The following is a 26,539-nucleotide window of genomic DNA, read 5'->3' as shown; positions in this document are numbered from 1 at the left end:
CATGCAAAAAAAAAAATCGATGAAAATTTCCACTTAATTAATTGTGAAGTTAAAGATATGACGTATATGAATTGTAAATTTAAGTGAATTGCGACGCTCCTTTCCGATTTTTTTCTAAGTGTGTAGGATCAGTTATCCCCACATTATCAGATCCGAATGGATTCCGAATCAATTCCGAATCGGCGAGAAATTTTCATTCGGAATTTCATGTGGAAATCATAATGAATTCCGAATCAATTCCAACTCCAGTGCAACAACCGATTCCGAATGAACCGGTTCGCCTACAACCGGTTGATTCGGAAATCATTCGGAATTGAGTGAGAAGATGCGGACTGAATTGTCAATTCGTCTTCTTCTTCTTCTTTCCTGATTTTGCACGTTTTCGTGCTGATTTTCAGTTTATTTTTAAACGAAAACATTATATAACTGAATATACAAATTTAAAACTTCATGTTTTTCGGATATACAGAACTAGTAAATAACCAGTTCTTCTTAGAATCCCAATATTAACTATTGAAATTCGCTGGAAATTAACAAAACGGCCTACCTTAGTCAGCATCATCCATTCCTCTAGCTGGAGTGTAGTGAAATGGCTTAAGTCGCTTAAATTCATAAAATGAGCGAATATTCAATGACATTTATAATGTCACTGTCAATCAGGTTGATCGAGCTGCCAACTCAGGCGAAAATTCTAGCACTGAACCGATTGAGCACTGAAAAATCATGCAGTCGAGTAAGAATTCATTACGCATTCCGTCATTTCGATAATGTGGGTCTCTGAAGCGGCCCTTACACGAGTCATTAAAAATGTCATTACTAAAAAATAATATCATTTTAATGAACGTGTAATGGTGCAGTAATGACGAGACTTATATCAAATTTGAAAAACGTCATTACTTAGTCATCATGAAAAATGACAAAAATAATGCTCGTGTAAGGGCCGCTTGAGAGAAGTGAGTGCATATTTTCGTCATGTCAAATACACACATACACACTAATAAAATTTTGCAGAATTCGATAATATTTTACAGCTGAATCAGTTCGGTAGTTGAATTGACTACCGATCGTTCGGGAAAAAAAATTTGCTGAATCGTCAAACGGCTACCGTAAACTGTAAAGCAAATGGATCTAACGAATTGTTCGATAGTTTCTTTGTGTTTGTTTTGTTTGGTCAAAATTCTGGATTTGAATGGTATTTCGGATTTAAAAAAACAACACAAATTTTCAGCTTAGGATTAGGTTTTTCGAATTTGAATACCTTTCACAGAAACGAGTGAAGAAAATTCGAACCAGTCGTGGCTATGGTTTAATAGCACTACATCTCGAGGAAACATTTAAAAAATAGTTGAGAAAAAACTCGAATTCATGTTCCGGTTGTCCGGAAGAAGAACACTGCACTACCAGTCGAGTCCATCAGAAATTACCCTCGAACGATATGTGTTGGCAGCAAGTGGACATAGTGATATGAAATTATTTTCTGCCTGTAAGTAAACTAAAAGCTTTGAATAGTTCTAATGTTTTGAAAACTTGTGCGCTTGTACCTCAATCCATTCGACAAACCCTTCAAGATTTCTTTTCGTTTGGTTAATAAACAGACACTTACTGAAAATTGTAATCATTTTTCGACAGTTAGTTTTTACGACAATCGGTATTTACAGGTTTATGAAGCAAAGTGAAGAATCAGCATAAACCTAAAAAAAAACCAAATTCAAGAAAACTTTGAAACCAGCTTTACGATCAACATTGAATTTACTCGGATGGAATGAATTCCGCTATGAATAAACTGTCGTTTTGATAATAGTTTTGTTGGCTATGTGTGTGTCATGTCTGCTTTGAATGCAATCAGTAAGAATATATGAGATTTTAATTACGAGTTTGAGGCTTTTTCCGAACGTAAAAATTTCATGCGCTTTAACTTTTATAGTGAATGTATGGATAAACATAAGAATTGTAACTAATCGCCTTGAAATAAATGCTGCGTGAAAATTATTTTTTGTGATTTATCGTCAGTTTTGTATAAAACTATGTCGTGGCGTTAAAACTTGTGCATACATTCTGAAAATGAATCATGAAAGTCCATCATATTTCCTCGTTTTTGCATGCATTTCGAAGTTTATTTGATGTCAATAAATTCTACGTTATAGGACATCATAATGGCGGCCATGAAACTTGCATTTATGCAAATTACACTTAACCTAAGAAGCAATAAATCAAATAGCCCACAACAAATGTGTCATAAATGTACTTTAGAACCCTCAAATTTGCTCTAAATGAAACTGTCATCCAATGAACACGCACACACGCAAAACTAGATTTATAAAAGAATTTAACTGATAATAACGTTTTAAATAAAATGTTTGAAAGCAATATTAAAAGCGTTTGCATGGTTTTATTCTAGTACAAATTGTTTTATGTTTAGTGCAGCATGTTAGTCTAGGTAAAGGTTTTTATAGAAGCTTTAAAAACTATGATATTACTTGTCAAAAGAGACACTTATTATAGTTGTCATAAAACAGTTTGTGATTGAAAATTCAATTACAAAACTCCTATTAATTATAATCAAAACCATAAGGCGTTCGAATTGTTACTTGGGATTATTGGAAGATAATTTTACCATACGGACGGTACGATTTTTACCGTACTCGACGACTGTTCTGATTTACCGTATGAATTATACCCGGTTAAAATTTGCTTAATTTTTGTAAAATAAAAATCCATGTACCGAAATATCGGTTATTTCTATTGGTTACCGAAAGTTTTCGTTGAAAAAATTACCGAACAACGGAATCAAATCTTAGTATCTTGTAGACATTTTCGATTTTTGATGAAAAATTTAAACCACAGTGATTGCATATCTCTATATATGGGAAAGGCTAAACAGTGTGATTCTCAAGATTGAAATTATCACGAGCTCATGATTTTAAATGAAAATTGAGGATTAATAATAATTGAAGATTTGATAGTATAATAATATTATTGTCAATCCAAAGTATTGTCAATACCGTCAATCCAATTGACTCGGTAACTTGAGTCCGCATTTTTCGAACAAATCAAGCGTCTGAAGCTTCAAATATTGCAACTGAACATTGAAACATTGAGAGAAGAGTTCATTGCACATATTTGACAGTTTCTTCTCTGGAGAGAAAATATTGTCGGATTGATGAGCAGTTTTGATTTTTTGACAATATTTTCGTCAATCCAATGAAGTTTCCATTACACGATCAATACTCCTTGTATTGACAATAGTATTGTCTAGTGTAAGGGCCGCTTGAAAAAGGAGAACCGAAGACTCATGGATGTTGGGTTCATGCATATATGTGACGCAGTAGGCCTTTTTCAGTGAGTAATAGGAGTTAAACGTAAGAAATCTGGCATCAAATTTGACAGATGTGTATTGCACTCTACTATAAGATTCGTTGCACAAAAGCCAACGATTTGTCCAATTCCATAAACACGCCTATTTACGTCTTTCGCATATCGCAAGGGAAAAAACAACTTAAAGTTTGCCATGATAGTGATCTAATGAAAATCAAATTCTAATTCAACAAGCACGATGAATTTGGCGATGCTTGAGATTCGATTACAAAGCTGATTGTTTGTCATAAAAAATATGAGGTTATAACTAGTGATAAATAGTGACATCAAACACACTGAAGCTTTTATCTTTAGTTTAACCAACCAGCAGATTGCTATTCTTGGTATCGCGTATGTTTACCTAAGGTGTGATAAACCATTTAGGGTAATTGTACTAATGGTATTCTCATTACTTCCATTACCGCATGAGTTTACTGATTATGAAAGCGAAAATAGTAGTTTCACTTTGGTCCTAACCTCAACAAAAAAACAGGGTAAAATATGTGAAATACTTTTGTTTTAGTGACGAATGCACCAAAGTTCTTCTTGTCCTTTTCCGCCGTGTATTGTTCAGAGATAGCCTATCCCATTTTGACGACAGCTTTAAATCTTTGAAATAGTTTTCCATATAAAAGTATCACTCGATCGAATCACAGAATGAAAATTTTCACATTCGATCGAAATACAAAGTAGGGGTGAACTAGTAAATCTGAGATGACAAAGCGTCCGGTTACCTTACTATTGTAGTCAAAATGTAGCGGCGTAAATGAATAGATAGGCCGTAGCCGTTCGCTTTATCTGCTACCGAATACCATATGGTTGATATCGGCAAAATGTTCAGTCTAGTAGTTAATCTCTCCGGTGGTAAAAACAATGTTGTCCTTGGGCGAATTCAGGACCCCTATTTATTTTGACAAAGTACTTGCGCATCGACAGTGATAGGTCATTGCGAGGGCACACAATGAAATGCTCGCGCTTTGTGATGGTTTTCGCGCAAAAAAAAAACAGATAAAATTCGAGGCTTATCGCACGAGTATCTCGCGACTGAACTACAATGTTATGTCGATTTAGAAAAAAAAGTCGAAAAAGCCATTTCGCCATTTATCCCGCCCACTACACACGTAGGTTAACATGCGGAGGCCGAAGGCCTGACCAAGCTGGGAAATGGAACAGATTGAGCTGATAATAAAAGTTCCATTTTCCGCTTTCCGCGCACCCGCTTGTGACCACCTCGTCTCTATTCACTGGCAATCATGGCAGAATGAAAAACGGATGGATTTTCCGAGTAATATTAATGTAGCTTAGTGGAGTTATTAAATCATTATCATAGACTGCTGTCCCCTTCGGTTATGCGGAATTTATTTCCCGTTCGGTTCGGTTAGTTACGGCGGCACGATACTGCTTTTAATGGGACTCAATTATAAGAGATGTGTTATGACATTATGGGTGATGATTAGGGCTTGTTTGCACTGTGGTAATTTGAAAATCTAACACATTGAAGTAGAAATTAACGGTTTACGGTTGTTTGTTTATAGATGACTGATTTGTAAACAGCCAGGGGATTTTACACTAGTTTTATTGGGTCCAATGCAGAAGAACTCTTGAAAGCGGTTTGAAAGATGAACTGACATATTGAAGAATTTTCGGTTTGAGTGCTTCAACGCTTCAGTAAATTTTTATGGGTTATGGGTAAAGTAATAAAACAACCCGATTCTCAACTTCGAATATAGGGTCCGAAAGTTATCCTGACCTGAGGGACCACAAAACCTTTAGAATCTATTCTTTTCCCTGTATATGACTACCACTTAAAACATCGATTCTCGAGCTCCGCGTAGTGAAATATCGAATTAGATCGGCAACACGATTGTTCAGTAATCCAAAAGCTCTTACAATATAGGCCTTTATTCGAGCCGAAAAGCAGCATGCTGGATGCCGCGGATGACTACTCAGAACTAAAAAGACGAAGGCGGGGGAACCCCGGAAGCATGTTTGGCTATGATGATGCAGATTCGATTGGACTTTTGGTGTAGGTTGGTAACTGTTGACGAAACCTGTATCCATTATTACACGCTAGAGAACAGACTGATTATCCGGAAATGTACTGAAGCTGACACGAGTGTTCCGAAGCGGCTCAATCGGACAGATCTTGGCTTGGTAACTTGAGTCCGCATTTTTCGAAAACCAAAAATCAAGCGTTTGTAACTTTAAGAATTGCAACTGAATATTGAAATATTAAGACAAGAGTTCATTGCACATATTAAACAGTTTCCTGTCAGGAGCGAAAGTATTGTCAGATTGATAAGCAGTTTTGAATTTTGGAAATATTTTCGGAAATCCGATGCGGTTTCCTCTACTGTTACGTATCGTTTTGTATCACACTACTGGTGGCTGTTTTTCAGCACCGAACCACCAGTTCAGGGTCGCTTACCTTGTTGGTCTCCTGGAGAATCTTCACTTCACTATATTTGGGCGGACTTTCTTCCCAACCTGTGGCCACTGAGTAAATCGTTTCGGCGGAAACAAGTAACAAATAAAACAAAATGGACGACACAGCTTGCATATAAAAAGACCGCACAATTTTAATCTTAGGCACTATATTTTGTAATAAAAAAAAAACAATTGAATATTAAACTTTTTACTACTTGCGCAAGTTTATTCGTCGATAACTTCTTCTCAACACTCCGTTGCGGCCGTGATGATCGTTGGTCGACTTGATGGTTCCTGGCGACGACGAGCGGGACGGCACTGACTTCGGGGCGATGGGACAGCAATTCCAAAGAAATCAGCAACTCGGCCTGTTTGTAGCGAAGGCCTATGTTCCGGAGAGTGATACTGCGCGCACTATTTTTCGTTTCACCGCAAAGCCACACACGTCGGGTTAAAGGCAAACAAATTCAACCGGTCAACTTTGTCTATCGCACTTTTCCCGTATCAAATATTCGTGGGGCACCTTCGGCACGAAATACTGATCCCTTTGGATCCACTTAGAAAAATATTTCTATCACGAAACGGATTGTGATCCCTTTGGATCAAGTTTAAACTTTTCGAACTGAAACGCGTTGTCACTTTTGGCGTGTGACTCTCGGCTGCGACCTTCACTCGTCCGGATCAGAATAATATCTGCTCTTGCTTAAGGGTTTTCCCGCGGTTTTATCGGCTTGCTGTCCATTTTCCATCCCAATCCCACCGCCGCCTTCAAAGCATGCCACCCCGCATTTTATGCTGCGATGATGACGACGATGACAGTGTGTAGACAGATGACGGTTACAATGTATTATCGTTTTCTGGTTGGTGTCTTGATTAATATTTGTACCTACTATACTTGTTTCCTTTTTCTAAATATTATTTAATATGTGATATGATTTGATATATGAATTGAACAATAACAAAGATACATACATAAATTGATGAATATAAATAAATAAATAAATACTTTTGAATATAATATATAATTTAATAATGAATATGTAGTAAATAAATGTAAATGAATAAATAAATATATAGATAAATAAATAAATAAATAAATAAATAAATAAATAAATAGAATAAATAATTGAACAAAACCCTACTTTTGACACCAACCTAGGCTATTAAGCAGAACTTAAACGTGACTCAAACGTGTAAACACGGAGTAGAAACGCGATTGACATTTAAATTCTACTTAGACATTTACTGACAATTAATATAAACATAAATATTACAAAATTTGCCATATATATACAAGCTGGACTCAGTGACCAAAAGAACAACATTGTGACCAAAGAATAACAGGTCACACTACACGATCAAAAATGTTTGTAATATTCCTTGTATTGACAATAATATTGTCTCGTGTAAAGGCCACTATACAGCTGAGATTCGCATGAAACGAATTTAATAAAACAAATCGAATAGCAAGGGGCGCTGGTCTAACAAGCCCCTAAGTCCCATATAAACGAATCGCCAATGTTTGGTTCACAGTATGAACAAGTAAGCCTAGCAAATATCTCCCTTTCGTTGCGATAGTGTGAAAATGTGAAAGGAGATCGTTTCTGGCAACGCTTTAAGCGCTATCCACACTAGGCCGTGACGTATCCGGAACGGAACCACAACATGCCGGGATTTGTTTGTTAAATATTCTCATCATACCGTGCACTTTCCGTGTCGCAACCGTTGCTATTAGTAACATACACAATCGTTGCATTTGATGTGCTTCTGTTCCTCACGAAAATGGCACATTTTTACAACGAAGAATTGGCCAGAATTGCAATTGCTCTGAATGACGAAGATAATCAGCAGCTTAAAAAAAAAGAAAGAAGATTTGGACGCAAGAACTTTGGCGAAAAAGAGCAGTTGAGGGTGAATTCACCACCTTATATAAGCAGCTTGTGAATGACTAGATGAAGGAATATTTCCGAATGTCAGAAGCCTGTGGAATATTTCCGAATGTCAGAAGCCTCGCTGTTGAGTAAAATTCATCCGTGTCTTTAAAAGCATGACACTACATTCCTATTAGCAGTGACTCCCGAGAAGCTGGCAGTTTGTTTAAGGTATTTTCATTAATTTGTTTAAAAGATTTCATTGTAAATGTGAAGAAAACTCCAACCAAAAATTGAATAACGATCGTTGAGATGGCTTATAGTTTATGTTCGTCTCATGATTTCAGATATTTAGCAACAGGAGACACGCAAAAAACCATAGCATTTAGTTACAGACTTGGGGCTGTCTACCAGATTGTTCACGAGATATGTCGTGTAATTACCGAAAAATTAATCGACGATGCACTACCGAAACCAACAGAAGATATGTGAAAGAAGATTGCTAACCATTTTTGTGGAATTTCCCGCTGTCTTGGAGCCTTGGATGGAAAGCATGTGACAATTCAAGTACCTGCCAATAGTGTTTTTGAGTCAACGCATGCTTTGACCGTGCTTCGGACGTGTGTCGATACAGACACGGGTACGACACGGTCTAGTGAGAATATTCACATGGAGCTGCATTAAACAATTTTGAAGCGTACACACTTAAATTTTTTAGCTGAGTCTCGACAAAAAAATGCCGAGATTCGCACAGCCGAGTAATCAGCAATCATCTCGGCAAAAATAAAAGTACTGAGCGTCTCGGCATCCTAAAATTTGACAAACGTCAAATATTGCCGAAATCGTCAGCATAAGATTTACTGTTTGCTCAGTGAAACGTTCTCTGAATATTCGGCAATCCAATAAAACGAAAAAATGAAAAAAATAAATTACCGAATCATCAGTATTTAAAAATCTAGTCAATTAATTTTGTTTGTATTTTCTCAACATTATAAACACGCCATTCAGGATAAAAAATTCATTTTATTAACACTTAAAGGAGGCTTACAAATTTGTTGCCAATAGTGCTTAAAGCCTACCAGAAAACATGTAGCATAAATAAAAAGCGGCGTTTCCAGAACCGGCCACCTTGAGTCGAGCTGGAAATATGAAAATAAAAATATATATTGATTTTTGGCTTACAAAAATGTTCAATATTCAATGATGCATATACGGTATTGTTCAAAAAATAAACTTACTTTGATCTATTGAATTATTCCATGCATTGGGTTATTTTGTCGCATATCCCCCAAAGTTTTGTCTCGAAGACGCTTTGAGCCCCGTCTTGGGTGTTTTTCCCTCATAATCGCGAGTGCTCTGATAAAGTCGCTTTTTATAAAGCGAAACATGTCACTATATTTATTCAATATTTTTACTTGCAAGTGGTTCCACGCTTCTTCGAAGATTATCCATTTTTTCACTCGAGAATTTCATTAGAAAATAATTGCACAATGCGAAGCGAAAATGTAACGCGGCAATAAATGACAGCTGTCGTGCTGGATCTCGGCAACAGCTAACGCATATTCCGAAATCTCGGCAAACGTCTCTGCTGATGTCGGCATATCTGTTGTTTACTGATAAATTCAGCAAGCAATTATGCCAAATTTCGGCAAAGTGGAGCATTTTACCGAAATATCAGTGAATGCATTTAACGAAGCTCTGAAACATGCGTATTGATTACTGAGCAATCAGCAAATTTACGTGTTGCTGATCAGTTTCGGCATTTTATTATGCCGAGCTTAAGAAATGGTTTTAAGTGTGTAACACGGACGGGATCCGGTCAAGTCCCGTTCCGGATACGTCACGGCCTAGTGCGAATAGCGCTTTATGCTAGTTGCTCTGGTGCAAAACAAACTTGTTTGTTTATCGTTACTGTATTAAACTGCAACAATCAGTCTAAATATCGCCGGCTAATAAACCGAGAAGCTTTCGAAATGGTGAGAAGTTGCTTAGTAGAGGGATGTGACACACGAACAGGGTCGTCCGAAATTTCGCTCCATAGTTTTCCTAAGGATCAAAATATGTAAGTAGTATGTTTACATATTTTTCACTATAATAAACAGTAACTATAGTGAACTTGTTCTTACCCTTCAGTGTTGCTAGTTTTATAGGAAATTCGTTAAAGTACATTGTCACTCTGACAGTGTATCATGACAATGTACCGCACGATGCAAAATGTGTCCTTGAAAATTTGTCGGAGTACTCCGTATTATAATTTGTATTTGGTAGTACTAGCCATGCAATGATTATGCACGCTAAGAATCGGCTGTAAACAGAAAGGCCAATTTTAACAACTCGAATTTAATGCCAAGACTTTGCTTTGGAACTAATATTCATGCCGGGATTAACGTTAAAACACAGAGAACAGACATCCATGCTAGTACAAACTTTTTCAAAAAAGCAAATAGTAAAAAGCAAGTAAAAATCCGTTTAAAATCACCGTTGCACACGACTTTGGACGCGAGAGATTATTGGGCTACTCGAAGCGCCTCTAGAGGAGAATCGCTTTCTGGCGATTGCTTTTTAAATCAACCGTTAAAGTTCTTACACAAATTGTAATCTCTACTCGGATGTCTGTTCTCTGTGGTCAAAACTCGATTCGCGATGATCGTTCATATTGTTGGACGCTGCTTGCGACTATAGTTTTTCGCTTTTGGAAACATGTGCTGATGAGTTTTATTAATTCAATGAGAATGAGAACTTTCATTTAAGCTAACATCACTTTATCGCGAATTCCCAACAATTGTAATTATAACAGATCTTATTTTACTGTAATACATAATATAGTTCATGTATTCTTGGTGACTTGAATAGCCTTACTTGTATTTCAAATGTTGTAATACTAATATGCCTAAATATTTTCAAGTTATTTTAATATTCGCTTATTTAAACATCTAACAATGATGTTTGACGTTTCAGGCAGTGTTGCCAATGTTACAGATTTATCTGGCATTTGTCAGATTTCTCTAACAAACCAGATCTTCTGACAAATTTTGTAGATTTCATCAGATTTTCTGCGTCTTCTGCATATGAAATGCCTGATTTCTCAGTTTCATTTGAATAAACTCGAAATAAATGGTTCAAAATCGTCAAATAGGTAGAAAAAAACGAAAAAAAGCCGGTAAAGACATCGCGCTACAGCATAATTACAAAGTTTCGCTAAAGTAGAATCAAACTTTACGTCTGTGTGAGGCTTCCAGTTAATATGCACGAGATCTTGATTCTCTTGATGTCAGATTTTGCCAGACTTTTTCTTCCGAAAGGACCAGATTTTACTTCGTGGATGTATTCATTATTATGAATAATAATACTAGTATCTAGAGGGAATCTCCGATAGTTAAGTTAGATAGCCCACGTTAATTTTTTAACGAGTATCAACCTTCCTAAATCCTATTGAAGGGAAGAGTTTCCTGAACTGTCTACTGTCAAAACATCATTTTAACCGTCTGATGGGAACATTGGTAAAAATTGTGGGGTGTATGCATGCATGACTTGATAATATCAGCATCGTTCCACTCGCATTATTAGCTGTCAATAACTCTGGAAGCACTGCACTAACGAAATGGTTTCCCAACATTGCAGTGACGCGTCAGTCGCAGCGGTGTCAGACTCGGAGTTTTTCTACGGATCCGAACATAAAATCTACGGAAATTTGAATATTGCGGAAATTAGTATTTTATACGGAAAACGACGGAACTGTTTATCTGGCGAATAAAATCAGGTCGTTCCCAGCTTTGCACCGCTGGAGTTTTCGAGGAAAATATCAATCTACAGAAATGACACTACAAATATCTAGGTCAGTCGATAGCGAGACCAGAGGTACCATTCTCAAATCTTTGTTTCAACTTGAAGAATCTGTGTTGCATATTTTCAATCATAATGTGTGAAAAACATTTTGGAAATCTGCCATTTTTATGAAATATTCATAAAAATCTGTCAGAATCTGTGAATTTTGATAAAATCTGTGCTCTGTGACACAGAATATTTTTAGCAAAATAGGCAAAAAATCTGTGGTTTAAAAAAATCTGTGAATATGGTAACTCTGAGCGAGACATCGGAGTTCGGAGAGATGCCAGACATTTTCACAGAAAATCTGTATTCATTATTCATATGAAATTTCTACAATAAAATTTTGATTCCAATAGATAAGGGTAGATTCAATGAGCATTTGTTCTTCATATCTTTGTAAGTCATTACCGCTCTCACAGGAATATTCAACGATGAAATGAAATAGGTTTTTTTTTATCAACAATTGAATTGTAATTCCATATATTTATCCAGTTTAAAAAATGTAGACTTCATAAGTTGACATGGAATTTTAACGTCCAATATGCAACGTCAAGTCAGGTCATACAACTCTCAGTCCGACAATAAAGTTTCATGATGTCATGACTTCTTTGAATACCAGTTCAAATTGTAATATAAATGTATTTCAGTGTTCATTACTTGGTTCATCATCAAATGTTTGCAAAAAATATTTCCATTTTAATTTGTGATTTGTCCGTTGGTTAATCAAATTCACCTCATCACTACAATCAATTAATTAGTAGCTCAGACGGAGAAGTTTATTTTATTTCTTACTTTTTGTAAAATCTGTATAAATCTAAATCTGTATTAACTTTAGGTCAATCTGTACTCTGTATTAGGTCTGTATGCGCATGTGAAAATCTGTATAATACAGATAAATCTGTATTAATGGCATCTCTGGCCGTAGGTCGTGCAGAGCGTACACCATGTTTTTGTTGCAAACTTTTGAAAATAGATATTTTCGCTGACATTCGTCAAAATTTGCAGACTTTCAAAATCGACACGGTTTTTTTTTTCTCTCGCTAATCCCGCTAATGTGCTCCATTCTTCATAGAGTACTCGAGTACGCAAAAATTTTTTTCGAGTTTACGGACTTTTTCAATCCTGCTAGAAGATATTTAAAATTTTTACTCGGCATCTCTGATTATCACTGATTCGTTTTGATTAAATTCGTTAAATTTAATACTCTATCTTTCATAGCTCGCTTGCAATTGCTTTCGAAAGTGGAAGTTGACAGGTGGCTTGTTAGCCGTTCTCAAAAAAAAAACGCGTTATTTCAGCCCGAGCAAAACGCTCCCTCCTTGAGTACATTCAAGGCTCAATTTTCCCAATTCTCTTTTGACACGAGCGGCACCTATCGGAAACCGATTAACCCTCAGCATCTTATTATTACCTACACTGCGCATTACAGCCAAAATTGCACACTCATCCAAAATAAAATTATTCCTTGCCGTACGTACTCAACCAAAGGATTGATAGCATGCACGTATTGGTAAGGAAATCCTCTGAAATAGATTTTTTCCTCCTTCTCGTCTTTTTGCTTGTGAACCGTTGTATATGGAAATGATAGGTAATCAATCAAATTTACTCCACCAAACCACGCGATGCATGAAAGGTTATGCTATAGGTTGTGGTTTGATCCTAGGATCTTTATTTGTTACTTGTCCGGTGCATAATTTGAACTCAATCATCTGGCACTAAACTTTCACCCTCTGCTTGCTACGGTACCGGGACTGGATTTTCGCTGTGGTTGCGTGGCTTTCCGTATCGAATTAATTGTTCAGTTAATCTGAAATTATATTCATTAGATTGGAATTATCTTAATTTTAACTTCTAGTCGTTGATGCTGTTCTGTTTGCTCACCGAAACTATGACTTTGAGAGAATTGAATTTGAAGGATGGCTCAGACATTGAAATTTTTAGACAGAAAATTATATATTTACTATGGGAACACGGATAGAACTGCGGAGTGTTGGACGTGTAGTACGAATTCCGGTTTGGTCTTGTGACACTTTCAGCTTATTGTTGATAGTCAGTAAAAGTAAAATCCATTCCACTAGAAAAGAAAATAATTGACAATATAGGAACTAGACTGTACTCAAACTGGTGTTATCTTAACCGAGACGACGAATCCTTATTATGATCATGTTTTTTTTTAATCCCGACTCAAACTTCTGCGTCGTTCGGAACGTCAGCGTTCATACGTTACCGGCTGTCAAGACGTTCCGTGACGGTGACGTTGTGTGTGAATGTCTTCCAACCAGAGAAGCCAGGTCTGCAGATTTGTCTGTAAATCTGCAGATTTGAGGTATAGTGCTGCAGACATTTTTGGTTGTGCAGACTTTTGCAGACTTTTGAAATTCTCAGTTTTTCGTCTATATTTACAGACTTTTGAAATTTCCGCGACCTTTTTTTTTGCTCGCCAAGTCAGTGAGAAATTGCTGCCAGCAAGACATACTTGCTAACTGCAGATTTTTTTTTTTCAGATTTACAGACCCTGTCTGCAGATATTTCAAATTTTTACCTGGCATCTCTGCTTCCAACTCATTTTGACGATGACGGAGGTTGACTGTGACGGTAGTAGACGGACCGTCTGAATCGTGCTGTACTGTGTTTGATTATCTATCTACGTAAGTAATATTTCTATGTCTGCATGTTCCCTGTTTTCACTATTTTTCTGCTATACTTTCGAAACGGTCGATTGATTGCGACTACAATGAATGTATTCTCGAGAAAGTTCTGCTTTGTTCGGCTGCTAGAATGAATCCGATCCGAGCCACGGCAGTTCCGTTTCATAAAGGGGTGCTTCAGTGAAAACACGGCGCTTCGCATTCCGTCGTATTTGAACTCCATTACAAGCTCGCGTATTTGCACTCAAGCATTCATTAATTTTGTATGTCCTATTTTTGTAGGTGGGAAGAGAAACGGAAAGTAAGTGCCTTCTGCATACCGCTATATAATTGGAACGATTACAGCAGCAGTATGCAGAGCCCCAGTTTATATTTTCCCATGGCCAGAGGCCCGAAAACATCCAGTTTTCACTTCTCACCGAGTTAAAAATATCGTGGGCACTCGGCAGTGTAAGGGAGATGCTTCGGGATCTGTTTAACAAATATGGTTTGAGAACAAAGTTGACATTAGCAATTATTTTGCACGGTATAGACTGACGATTGTAGCCCATAGTCGTTCATTATATCGAATACCATTGCGTTATCCCTTCTAAAGTATAAATCACTTTCGCCTCAAACATACGAACGGTATATTTGTACGTTGAAGGTGAAAATGATTGAAATTTATTAAAACCTACAGATTGATGGCTATCCCATCCATGCCTTTTGAAAAATGAAGAAGTTACAGCTAAAACAATTTACAGATATATTCGAAATTTCAAGTTCTCGTTGAAAGATAATCATTTAAACAGTAGAATATTATTCTACAGGTTAAAGGCAATAAATTTGTTTATGATATCCTTTCTTCTAAAAGTAGATGTTCTTGAGATACTTGGATATTGAATTATAACACCTTTATTTATATTTCCATGAATTGTTTATTTGCTTGCTATATCTACAATTATTACATATACATGAGTATCCATCGGTTCAAAACTTATGGTTTGCCATACTGAAGCCATGTGCAAAGTTTCATCCAAATCGGAGAAGGTCGAGCCTGATGATCTGCTAAGCATTTCTGGTATTGCTCATATCCATTGCCTTTCGCGTGTTTTCGAATTAAAGGTTTATATTTTGAGGGATTACTAATACAAGGTACGTAAATCTTCGCAATAATTTCTGCAAGAGAAAATCTATATGAGAATGTGTTCGTTGCCAATCAAATGTGTTGATTTGTTTATTTTTCAACCATATGCAGAAGATTTATTGATAGAAATCAGAAAAAAAGCGCAGGAATTTGTTTTACGCATACATTATTGACATTACTCATCATACGCTTGCAAAGTGTCTTACTCCTTAAGAAACATCGGGTGCGAGTAGTACTTGTATGAGAGACCGCTTGGGAACGTCGCATGTCGTTGGTTTTGAAAAAAAAAACCCTAGCGTCTCTGGTACTTGTAAAAGATTATTGACCAATTAGCCAACGCTATAACGAATGAATAATAATATGAATCTAGTCAATTAGGATTGTATTGTATTGCGTGAATACGCAGTTGTTATATAAAATGCCAGATGAATTCGGACCCCATTAGGTTTTGCACGAACATGACATAACCTCACAAAAATGAACAGAATGAACTTTTTTTGACAGTCGACGTGTACTTCTTTACAGTTTAAAAGTTCATCAGAAGTTCATCGTTCGAATGTAAAAATTGCAAGTCGCCTCACACTCAACAGATTCATACATATATTGCTCCTTGATGCTGGAAACACATACAGGACAATCTTTTTAGTTATTTTCACTGTGGAATACGTTTTTAATAGGCACTTTTCCGTCATTTTTTCAATTTTTAACTTGCAGTCGCAAAACAAAACAAGTACACGGCAACTGTCAAAGATGAACTTGATTCATCGGTAGTTCATTTGTGTCGTCATCGTGCAAAACCTAATTGCAAAACCGACGGCGAATGAATTTTCGCCCCCAACCGGTTGGTTCGAAAATCTATCTTAAGTGACCCACTCAGCAAGCGATTATATTTTGTTGGTCGTTGAGCGTTTGTTGAACGACATACTGCACGAAATAATCGTTCAGTTTGCAGGAACGGTTTGTTGTTGTTTTTACTCCTACAAAAATAGTGTGGAAATTGGGTGTTATCTTCATGTAGAAAGAAAATTCGCTGTTATTCCACATGAAGTAGTAGTATTCTACAGGTATGTTGTGCTGATTTGAAATAAATTACGAGAAACGTGTGACAATTTTTTTTGGCTTGATCATAGATTTTTGAAAAAATGACCTGGCATCCTTGCGGTCGAGTGAGAATTTATTACTCAGTTCGTCTTTGAGACATTGTGGGAATATTTCCAAACTATTCCTATGGGAAATATACACAGATTTCGCGCAGACTGTTTTTTATCGAACACAGATTTATTACAAAAAATGACTTGGCATCCTAGATATTAGATTTTTTTATCGTGACGTCACAAACGAACATGAATTCATCCTTGACAGTTCAGCGGTACTGTTTACAAACAAGCTTAAACAAAAATCGAAGAACACATCTCAAACAATCATCTTTACATTTTGCAACTAGTGACTTTAATTTAATAAATCTCAAAAACAACCCGTATCCAATCGTGAACAATTGTTTTAAAACTCTATTTAGGCGATATGGACTGTAAATGGTCTCATCCAATTTGTCAACAGACAAACAAAAAAATCTATGTTTACAAACAGTACTGCTGAACTGTCAAAATGTGTTCAATTGATTGAGGTTAGCAGTGACGGTAAAAAACCTAATGTACACCTCAATCAAGATGTTTTAAACAGCCTGGTGGCAACAATAAGGCGCTCTAGTCAGTGCTATCGTAGCCAACCACCCCGGTGGTGCGATTGTCATCTGCATACAATTGGCTTGAAGCCGAACTTTTTGGTTCTTTTGGTTCTAGTTCGCTGTCAAATGCTGTGTTTAAGCAGTGTTCACATCTTTCTTCATGCGGTTGCACCATCATAAGGAAATGATTTCGATGGAATATAATCAAACTGTATCAAACCACTTTTTTCTTACTCAAAAAGAGGTCAAATTACTTGTTTTGCAGAGAATACTAGACTAGAGTAATATTTATATTGGGTTGAAATTAACTTTTGGCAGCAGTGTAATATCGGATGCGCACGATACGCGTCGCATTTTGTTTCCTCTTGTTTGAATTCTCAGTGATAGAGTGGTAAAATTGAGTTTCAAGTGATAAGGGTATTTAACATCAGTGAATTAAAAGTATTGCTGAAAGTGAAATTAAAGTTTAAATAATTTCTGAAATGAAATGTGTTATTACCAGTTGCGATGAACATTTTTCGAAGCCTTAGTCAAAAGATGGAATTTCCGCCCGAGGTAATTATTAAAAAATCGGTTCTTCCTCGGTTTCTGGAGGAAAATTAGTGATAATATCATAAATTTCGCTAGGTTTCCTTCTGATAAAAGCGAGTTGAAAAAATGGTTAACCACCATTCAAATATTTACGGGCCAAACAATACAAAATGCTTCAATACAAAGGATTTATGTGAGGCACTTCAGACCGGAATAAATATATGTAGTTGGAAATAAACTACGTTTGATCAAAGGTTTGATACCAGTGTTTTTTGCTAAAACGAATCCTTGTGAAACGTATGTTTTAAGTCGATAATAACATTTAGCGCTTACTAATCGTTAGAGAACATTTGCAGAGAACAGCTCGAGCTTTTATTCCCTAGCTACGGTGATGACTCAAGTAACAAGTCTCAATGCTTTAAAAAGTTTGTAGTTTTTGTAAAGTATTGAAATTAAAATCTCATTAATATAAATATTTCGAAGGTTTTGTGTAGACGCAAAATTATAAGATGTTGAGAAAGCGAACATATCCGCGGAAGAAGCGATTGCAAAGGTTCCAGAGCTCGTGAAGAGTAGGGATAAATATATTCTTATTCTTTTGCGAAATATTCGTATTCTTTTGCAAAAATGTCGTCGGCTTGAATTACGGGTAACAAGCATGGAAGAATTGATTAAACAAACTAGGGATAAAGACATGTTATCCCAATCAGCTACTGAACATCTCAATGTTGTAAGTTCATGTTCATGTTTTTATTTTCGATTATTCATCCATGCGAAATTTGAAATGCTCAACTTTTACCGAAATCAGTCCAAATGGATCATGATCCGAGAACTTTCAATCATGGTGTATTATCATAATATGAAAATACAGTAGATTTCCCAAATCATGACTCGATTTGCTCATTTCTAGAATCATAATTTTGCCCGTGTAGAATGACTCTGATGAATTCAGAGATAATTTTTAAGATATCACTTCTATTTCTGAGTTGAGCTGAGCTCGGGTTGGTGGTTCAATGCATAGGACGCTGGTCTTACAAGCCAGTTGTCGTATGTTCGAGCCCCGACCTGGAAGGATTCTTGATGTCAGTAGGATCCATAGTACTAGCCATGCAATGATTCTGTACATTAAGAATCGGCTGCGAAGTCTGCTGAAACAGAAAGGCCAAATTCCACCAACGGAATGTAATGCCAGGACTTTGCTTCACTTTCCTGTCTATTTCTTCGATATAAGTGCAACTAAACACTTTTTTTACAACATATACTAGACAATAAAATGATATTACCCAACGTTTGCCGATTAGATTTTTAGGACTTTTGATTTCTCTGCTCAGGATTGAAAATTTTATGATTTTCAGTATAAGACCGAATTTGTATAATTAAATCCTGTGCGCTTCGGAATGGTATGAACGTAGCTTAACATATCGTTGACAACAACGCCACCAAAACAAAATGCGTCGGTTTCAGGAACCAGCTTCCATAGCAGGGCGGTGTAGCCAACATCTCGGGCGTTCGGGGCTTTCAAAGCTAGCAAGTCAGTGAGAGCAAAGTAAACAAAATGGAAAAATACAACACATCAACCATATAAAAACCAACTTTGTTTCAACAAATCACAGATATTTAGTATCAACAAACTTTTAATTATGTTTACATACTTCTTCGTTGTTTTCATCATTGCGGAAAATATGATGGCTGGTTTTAAAGTATCTTACCCAATCACTTTTCTAGGTCAATTCCGATGTAAATTTTTCATCCACTCAGAAAGCTACCCGGCTTTGATCGGTGCCTTTATTGGATAATAATTAAAAATTGTTTCGTGATAATGTTGGCTGTGGCCTACCTTTAGCAATTCAAATTACGTATATTCCTGGTCAGTCAGTGCTTCTGATTAAGGAACAATAGCTTTAACCGTGAAATGAAATTTTTCAACATCGAGAGGCAGCGATAAATTGATTTTGTTTTTAATTGAAAAAATTTTCTCAGAAAAAAAGCATTCTGTATTTATACTTATATTCCCACAGGGAATTCTTGAGACGGGATGGAATTTCGTTAGTCAAACTGTCAAACCTCAGGCGTTCCAGCAACTATTTAAATATATTTACCCGGTTCCGTTCGAGTGCCGGTCGGTTTGGCCTAGAGTCGCTTAGTAACGTATAGCTACTTGAGATGATCAAACATTCCTTTCTTGTGGATGTGTGGGTGTGTATATTTTTTTTCCTTCGCCACAAGCAGGCTAGCGTGTGTCGAACCGAGCGAATGAAGCAAAAACATAGGTCAAAGCAGCCGGTGCGAACTTAAAAGCTCACGATATGCACGTCCTGCTGACGACGACAACTTATCAACCGAAGGAGGCTTCAACTTCCGCTCAGCACTGCTATTTGTGCTGAACGATGAAGTCTTCATAGGAATAGAAAAAAAAAATTGCGAGTGGGATTTTATTACTCATCAGCAATCATAATCACATATAGGTACTCTTGGTCTTTGACAAAGAGTTTTGCACTGTTTCTTTCCTTTTATTGCTGTACTCAGTGAGCATTGAGCAGCACTCGAGCAAACAGTCATAAAGTCTGCCAACTTCCTCCCTCCATTGGAAAAGAGGTTAATTTGTTCACGACCCCGTTATTTGCTTCATCGGAATTTGAAGCGAGTACCCACTTCTGTTTCAGGTGGTCCAGAAAAAAATGGATCACGTGTCCGGAGAATCGTTTCCGAAAAGTGGTGTTTCAATTATGCATGAAATGGGGACATTTCATTATTTTTGCAAAATTTTATGTTCGATGGGTTCGGAATCGATTGAAATGTTGCCGTACTCATTTCACAAAAAGGGAGAATCATTCATATAAGCGAGCACAGCAAGCACACGAGAATTCGATCGGAATATAATATAAATAAATTTGTCATTTTAACCAACAGCTAAACAAAAATTTAGCATTAAGTGCATGCGTCGCGATATGAATGCTGCTCCCAAAATAGTGTCGATCGCGGTGACATCTGTAAGTGTTCGTCACGCTGAACACAGTTCATATGTGAGCCTGTGTGTTTGTTTTCTGTGCTTTCATGTAACAAATTTACTTTTGCTCCAAATTTACCAAGAAACTCGAAATTACTATCGTGCTTCAATTAGCCCACTGATTCCATGGTAAAATGAAATCATTTTCTTTTGTCAAATACCATGCGTTTCCATTCGGCACAAAAGCGGTGGGTAGTTTCGGTGGATTGTTATTCACACAGCAAACAAAAAGAAACGATCTATTCCAAAGGCGTAAAAACCTCGACCAAGCATTGGTATGAAAACTTCGGGTGCTCCGAACGCTAAGGAAAAATTTGACGGATCAACCACAATCAAATATGATATTGGTTCAGTTGTGAAGGTAGTTATCGAAATCTGTTGATGTGTAATACATTTGATGGAAATCATTCTAAGAGTTACAAAAGAGCAATACTATCATACAAGTTTACACACTGTATCATCCATCATCTGTACGCTGTCGTATGCGGAAACTCATAACCTTATTACAGAGCTAATAAATTATATCTAATTTAGAGTTAATCGAAGCGAAAGAATCACCAGCGTGATGTTTGAATAGCGATTGGAGCATTCAAGCGCTCATCTTGCAGCAACTTATGATCCTGAAACTTATAACTGTGACCACGTGTGCTTCATGGATCAGTAGTTTGATGAAGATTGATATGGTGCTGGTGGTGGTGTAAATTCGAGTTCGGTTAACACGAACAAGCAAAAGCACGGATATCGTCATACTACGACCGGTAGAATGACTGAACATGATTATTAGTCTCCGTATTTGGTGAGTAATCGATTAATGATAAAGAGGGACATCCCCTATCGGAAAGTAAATGATTTATAATTGTCCTGTAGCAACAACAAAAACCTGAACAACCTGCACACTAAGGCTGTGAACCATTTCGCGGTTAATTTTAACTTTTGGTTCAAATCTGGCACTCGAGTGGTTAATTTGATGTTGTCAAAAATAACCCTGCTCGAGAGCATGGTTATTTTTGACAGATCGATAGTTATTTTTCAACACTGAAAAAAATTTCACAATGAAAATTCTAATACTAATACTTTAGTTGAAATTATTTCCAGTGGAAAATAAACCCAAATAACTTTCCGTCCGTCAAATTTTGAAATGGGCCACAGTTTTAGTCAAATTTAACTACTCGACACCAAATAACCACTCGAGTGTCAGATTTTAACCAAAAGTTAAAATTAACCGCGAAATGGTTCACAGCATAAGTAGGCAAAATTGTTGTTGGTCACAGTCACTGCCAGTAAGATTGATTCGTAGGTGAATCGAAAGTCGTGAGCAGAGAAAAACCAGGTAAAAATTTCAAATATATGCGGACAGGGATTCAAAAGTCTGTAAATGTCTGCAGTCAGCAAGCATGCCTTGCTGGCAGCAATTTCTCTATTAAGTATGACACACAAAACTGACTTGGCGAGCAAAAAAAAGGTCGCGACAATTTCAAAAGTCTGTAAATTTGGACGAAAGTCTGCAAAAAACTCTATTTATCAAAGTCTGCAAAAGTCTGCAAAAGTCTGCACAACAAAAAATGTCTGCAGCACTATACCCGATAAAGATGGGAAACTTATCGATATTTATCGATAATATCGATATTACCACGATATCGACGATATCGATAATTCATAGCATTGACAAAAATTATCGATATTCGATATTGCAACCAGTTCAGTAAAATTATAATTTCATATTTTTACTTCGCTCGTGTAGTTTTTATCTAATATTTGATATTTGAGCTATGTTTAAAAGAAGGGAAATCCAATCAGCTGTTTTTCAGCGATGAATGTTTCGACTTTGGTTTCAAATCCTATTTAGGAGATAGAAATGTCAAATTTGTGCGCGCCAAAATAGCAGCACTGCGCGCCCATACAATTGACATGATATGTTGAATGTGATGCCATGCGATGGCGTTGTTGGACTGAAGATTAATTTCGCTCCAAGCTGACAGGTTCTGCTAAAATTGATTTCCTGCACGCAACCCTTCTATAGGACGAACATGACTTAAGGTAAAGTATTTTGTTGGCAGCGTTTGTTGAGCAAGCTCCAGAGAAAACAGATATTTTCTCTTATTGGGAAAATTACACAGCATGCAAAGAGCTGAAATTTATTGCACAGCGTCATTTGATAACTTTAACAACATCAGTTGCCTCCGAAAGAGTCAATTCAACAGCGGGAAACACGGCTTGTTTGAGTCCAGGGAATTTTCAATTTTTGAAAATCTAATTTGTTCGGCTGTGAACCTAAATTAATTTTTGCAATCAAATGTACTTTCTTGTTTCAATAAATTTTTATTTCGGTGGTAAAAATATCGATATTTATCGATAATATCGATATTGAGCAGCGAAATATCGATATTATCGATAACTGATTTTATTCGATATTTCCCATCTCTAATACCCGAAATCTGCAGATTTACAGACAAATCTGCAGATCTGGCATCTCTGGTCGTGAGCTGCAAAAACGTCACAGTAAGTGCTTAGCAGAGATGTCATTTATACAGATTTATCTGTATTATACAGATTTTTACATACGCATACAGAATACAGATTTGATACAGATTTTCTTAATTTAATACGGATTTCCCAAGAAGCAAAATAAAAACTTTTTCGTATGGGCAATCCATTAGTACTTGATTGTAGTGACGAGAAGCAAAGTCTTGGCATTACATTCCTTTTGTGGAACTTGACCTTTCTGTTTCAACAGACAGATGGAGATAATTATTGCTCATTGAATCTACCATTCTACAGCCATAATGTGTTGGAATAACATCTTTTAACATCATTTTATTGTTGAAATTTTATTTTATTAGTGAATACAGATAAATACAGATTTTTTTTAGAGAGTAATACAGATTTCCTCTAAAAATATCTGGCATCTCTGGTGCTCAACTGTCTCAATCCGAACTTTGATAGAAGGAGTGAAATGGAAGGCACAACAATTCACATTTGTTTATTTGTTTATTTTGGGGAGCAGGGAAAAGCTTGATGGAGATGAAATATAGCAATCTCTCTCTCCAGCAGGCATAAAACCTCCTCATCTTTTGTATCAACAGATTACAATGATCCAACAGATACATTTGCGTTTAAAACTAACAATTAAAACTAACAGTTAAAGCTAAACCACTAACTATATAACTAGTTGATGACACAATATTACAGCATTACAGAGCAGCTTCCTTGAAAGGCGGGATAGAAGAGAAAAGTGGATATAAAGATGGAAGAAGAAGGTTAGTTGAGGGAGCAATGAGTGAGCGTGGACGAACGACGGGGTTAGAACCGGCATGTAGATCTAATTAGTGAACAAAAAGATGGTGGAAGACGGAGAAAATGAGAGGGAGGACGAACAGGCTAGTTTCGGCGAATCTGATTAGTTTCCAATGAAGATGGTGAACAATTATTTACTGGATAGTTAAGGAATCGTTGAAGAAGCGTTTCATCGCATTACGCGAGAGATGAAAATCAAAGACCTGCGAGCAACTGTTAAATAAACGACACATACTGAGAAACGGTTCATTATAACCGTAGTTAGTTCTAGCACGAGGGATTCGTAAAAATGGATGTGAACGAAGATTGATTCCTAGGGATGTCGCGTTTTTTGAAATACTCGATTAGTAAATAATCGAATACAACTTTTCAAACTAATCGATTTGCTTGACTAATCGTACAGAATTACTCGATTAATCGATTAGCTTGCGATTAAGCATGACTAAATTTGATGGGCGATCTAACGTTGTGTTTCACTGCTAGATGCGTACGTGTGCGAGGATGATGATTGCAATATTAGCTGTCAAAATACAAGGGAATTGTAAAATCCTTTATGACTTACATACAACGTCATTTTTTCAAGCGAAAAGTTAATTTTAGTGTGAGAAAAATCAATTTCTACCTATGTTATTGTAGCAGCACCCAAGATTCTGTTTTAAACCATGCATATTTTCAGATCTGATCTTAGCATGCGAGAAAAGGTTATGTTGATAACTTGGAATGATTTTATTCGTTGCGTACATTATAAAATATTACTTGAAAGATCGCACAGATGCGCAAACCTAAGCGAATATGCGATATTATGATGAGGAATAGTTTTTTTACTAAGAACTAATTCCGGATCTCGATATTGATCAACATATCATCTTATAAAAACAAAAATGATTACACGAAACGAAAGAAAATAAATTTTCTTACATTTTAAAATAAACAGTTCTTATAACAAGTCCTAGAATTCTACAAAATAATTGAAATTATATAAGAAAAAATCAATCTTAAGAAAGGTTCAAATAATGAAACATAGATGGCGGGTCAGGTGAAATTAGTTCTACGTTCGATTGTAAATTTTGTTCAAGTCGATTTGTTGTTTCAAGTGGTGCCAGATTGTTTTCGAAACAACTTACTTATTTCACGCACAAAAATTAAACAAATGCCTAGTAATTAGAATGAAAAGATATTCTAATTTTTAATCAAATATTGGTCTCGTTTTTATAAACACCAATAAGTCACATGGCAAAATTTTCTTTGAAGAAATGCAGGCGAACTATTCAAAATAGAGCACATTTTTAACGACCAAACGAAAGAGAGAACTTTTCTTCTTCAATTACTGTTATGATATACACTCAGCCAGTACATAACAGATCTTCAAGTAAGTGGCAGGGTGCTTAGTGACTTTAAAACAAACACGACATATTTTTGTAATAAGCACAATTTATTTGGAGCAACCATGTCCTCGATTGAAGTAATAACATTCGAGTTTGAATCTTTTGATTTGATGTTTGATGAGCAACTAACCGTTTCATCGTTTTCATTATACTGTTTTTTTCTGAATGAAGTTTAAATTACTTAATTTAGCTCTCGGTACTCGTACACTAAGATTACTAGAAATCAATAAATCAATTTGAGGTATATAAACTCAAAAACTAGTAATATAAACTAGTAAATAAGTATATAATAGCTTTTAATCAAAATATGGCTCTTTCAAACAAGAACAAACTAAGAAAAACAAAAAATCACGCGAAACAATAAACAATTTGTTTGTTTGTTGCGAATGATATCCTATGTAGCAAACCTAATTTACTATTCTCATCGTTTTAATAGTAAACTGTGTAACTGTGTACAATGAAAATCTGTGCACATGGCATCCGTTAAACCTCTCAACTCATTGACAAAATGAAACGAAACCAAATTTGAGGAATACGATTGAGAAGATTATAATGAACATAAGTGAAACTGGAGTCATTTATTTCATTTTGTTGTATTGTAATTTTCACTGGCGGTTAGCAAAGACTGCGATGCGCCAAAAAGCGACAGAATGCCGCAAAGGAAGCGAACCTGTCATTCGCATCAATTCATCCTCTTCGAGACCCCAAGTCACAAACATAATTTTTAAATGTGTATTAATCGAAATCTTTGTGTTCACCTACTGCTTTACTTGAAACACTTTCGATTTTAACTAAAAAATATACTACCATAAAAAAATTGTATATCTCCTTTAAAATTAAAGTCATCTTTGACAGATACATATACTCATTGAGGCTTCAAATGAACTAATAAAAATTTCTTGTTGTAATAGAAAATTGCATGTTGAATCTGTAATTACGCTTGGTTCACCAGACGATTTTTTTCTAATCGATCTAGATTAGATGACTGTCTGAAAAAACTTTGAAAACCTCTAAAAAGTCTTCAAAACTGCATAGTTAACTAAAAAAGAAAATTCATCAAATTCACATAAAATCTGCAACTTGGTATTTGTGATTCTGACGCTCATTATTTCGCAATTCTGCGACGATTCCGTCGCATTCTATGCTAAGCTGAAATTCACAATACTAATCGAACCAATGATCGTAGGAAATTAATCGATTACTGCGATTATCGGAAAGAATTCAATCGATTAAATTTCATTCGATTAACTGTGCCTTTACTCGATTATTCGATTAATCGATCGATATTACGACATCTCTACACATTCCATTAAAGGAAGCAAAAGGTGGATTTTTTTTTAATTCTCTAGAAGTTGAATTGAACAAGAGATTGGGCTTTACTTTT

At 36.1% G+C, this 26,539-nt stretch overlaps 1 protein-coding gene across 2 annotated transcripts in view; it reads left to right on the top strand.

Moving 5' to 3' along the window:
- The window catches only part of LOC131425877 (probable serine/threonine-protein kinase yakA), a 218,795-nt gene that overhangs the window by 7,615 nt on the left and 184,641 nt on the right, over positions 1–26,539 (top strand). The window contains exon 2 of one of the 2 annotated variants that reach the window (XM_058588132.1): positions 13,985–14,128. The exons of the other annotated variant lie outside the window; for it this stretch is intronic. The gene's annotated coding sequence lies outside the window, so the exon portion shown is untranslated. The remainder of the gene's footprint in view (positions 1–13,984; positions 14,129–26,539) is intronic. 2 annotated transcript variants of the gene reach the window in all.

This window comes from Malaya genurostris, chromosome 1 (genome assembly GCF_030247185.1).
Source record: "Malaya genurostris strain Urasoe2022 chromosome 1, Malgen_1.1, whole genome shotgun sequence".
NCBI lineage: Eukaryota > Metazoa > Arthropoda > Insecta > Diptera > Culicidae > Malaya > Malaya genurostris.
This window is presented reverse-complemented; position numbering and strand designations above follow the sequence as displayed.